At 36.5% G+C, this 2,077-nt stretch overlaps 1 long non-coding RNA gene across 1 annotated transcript in view; it reads left to right on the top strand.

The window, feature by feature from the left end:
* Positions 1-331: 331 nt before the first annotated feature.
* LOC107706978 (uncharacterized) overlaps positions 332-2,077 on the top strand; it is a 2,497-nt gene continuing 751 nt past the window's right edge. The window contains exons 1-3 of the long non-coding RNA XR_001636204.1: positions 332-993; positions 1,103-1,136; positions 1,617-1,707. This is a non-coding gene — a long non-coding RNA (uncharacterized LOC107706978). The remainder of the gene's footprint in view (positions 994-1,102; positions 1,137-1,616; positions 1,708-2,077) is intronic.

Below are 2,077 nucleotides of genomic sequence, written 5' to 3'. Positions count from 1 at the left end.
GTAACACTGCCCCCTGGTGTTCATACATCATTACACCCAGAGAGCACAGACACACATTTTAGCCAGAGATAAGATTGCATTTTGGTGGTGCATGCAATGAATCAGCGTTCCTGTTTAGGATTTAGCTGGATCAGCTGTGCTGAGATTTGTGCCATGGAAGCGTCTGGTTATCAATTACTTAACAGCGGCGGGAAAGTTTTCCCAAAACATTCCCTCTTGATCGCGACATCATAATCAGAACCGCTGCTTCCACAAAGGGACCAATTAAAAGCTTCTTCCTTGATGCATTAAGCCAGCCGACGATTAGCGAATCAACATGTAATCTCGTACATTTCCGCTCGAGCGATTCGTGTTGGTCAGCGAAGTGCCTTCGACTGAGGAAATCTTTTGAAACTCTAATCTTGTCAGGGCCGAGTGCGGGAAAGGTGTTTAGTGTTTACAGTTAGAGAGGCGAATCCGTTTTTCTATGGCGCGAGATAAGCACGATGAGGAATGCAACATGTCGTTCAAAAGTACATAGAGGGCTTAAACCGACATATTGATGTATTACAGGAGGATAAAACAGCAGCTGCTAGCTCTTTGCAAGCTACCGCTACAATTCATTTAATGCTAAACACTTTAATTGATGAGTAGGAGTTTCTATTTCAAAGCCTGCCAGAAAATCTTCACTCGTTAGGAGAATGAAAACATGTTCAGAGTTGATTCAACAGGTGTCTGAGGGGAAATATTCAAGGTTTACTTCCACATACGTTTGAAACGCTGCAGTAGTTTTGTGTTTTACCACGGTGTTTTGGTTAAGTTTATGCGGATGCCTCTAATGAGTGTAAAAGCATAGCCACCATCTGTTTCAAATGTGCAAGACTTCTCATCCGCTGGAAGTCTCCATGGCTCCCTAGTTAAAACATCACAGGGTAACTGTTAAGGATGTCACATTTGTTCTGGGGAAATGTTTGTGATTTTCATCCAGTGCCAAAGCTTTTAGAGACCACCACTGTGAGAAAGCGTTCGCATATCTCTTTATTTGACTCATCTAATTTGGGCTCAATTATCTCACTCGAGTAAAATGAAACCTTGACCTCTTTGTTTTTTTTTTCGTTCGTAGGCATCATGGGTAACGAGCAGGACCAAGAGTGCAGGTGAGGACCTCATCCAAATATGAGACTCATAAACCAACAACAGCAATTACAGTTTGCATCTTTTTTAACGGTCTCATCAGTTCTGTCATGTGTGTGCGTAATGACTAATTCCTTTATTTTTCTTATGCGTTTGTCATAGTTGATTTTGTATCTTTGCCAGCGCTCAAATTAGATTCCTGTTTCTGCCTTCAAAATCAATTAATGTTGTCCTGAAACTTTGAAAATGAAAATGAGGAAAAACAGACATCAAAGTCAAATGTTAGTCATGGTGATGAATTTTCTAGAATAAAAGTGGAAGTTAAATTGATGCCCAGCGTGAAAGCATGAACAATTAACACTTTGATTTAATTATATCTTCATCTTTTAAATTAATGTTTCATTTCAGAGAAGATCAATTATTTCTCTAATGAATCTTTAGAGAAGGTTAAAAGTATTAAACTTTTTGGTGTAATAACTTGTCTTGCATTGTTTGTGCTATAGACATGAATGATTGTCAATCATAGAATCACACTGAAGAAGAGACCAGAGTATCATAGAGACCTGAGGGGACTTGCTGTTTTGACTTGAACTAGTAAGTAACACCCTAACCTCCTAGAACATTTTAGCAACCACCGTACAATGCCCCAGGAATCACTCTAGACCTTAGAGAAGGCATAACTATGTCCCAGTAACCACCCAAAACACCCTATTGTGATGGTACGTTTTGTACACACAGACTATCTTTATTTTTTTATATTTTATATATTTTTTTAGATATATTTTTATCTTTGTTGCATATTTTAGTGTATTTTTTATATTTTTATAACACTTTAGAATGAATTTTTTTATTTTAATTTTTATTTATTTAATTTTAATTTTTTATTTTATTTTTAAAAAATTATTTTGCACAGATAAACAATTTAATATTTTATTTTATTAAAACATTGCAGAACTATTTAATA

The sequence above is a fragment of the Sinocyclocheilus rhinocerous genome, unplaced genomic scaffold (genome assembly GCF_001515625.1).
Source record: "Sinocyclocheilus rhinocerous isolate Xijiao unplaced genomic scaffold, SAMN03320098_v1.1 scaffold714, whole genome shotgun sequence".
In the NCBI taxonomy this organism is placed as follows: domain Eukaryota; kingdom Metazoa; phylum Chordata; class Actinopteri; order Cypriniformes; family Cyprinidae; genus Sinocyclocheilus; species Sinocyclocheilus rhinocerous.
The sequence above is the reverse complement of the archived record's forward strand: the minus strand, read 5'-3'. Positions and strand labels throughout refer to the sequence as shown.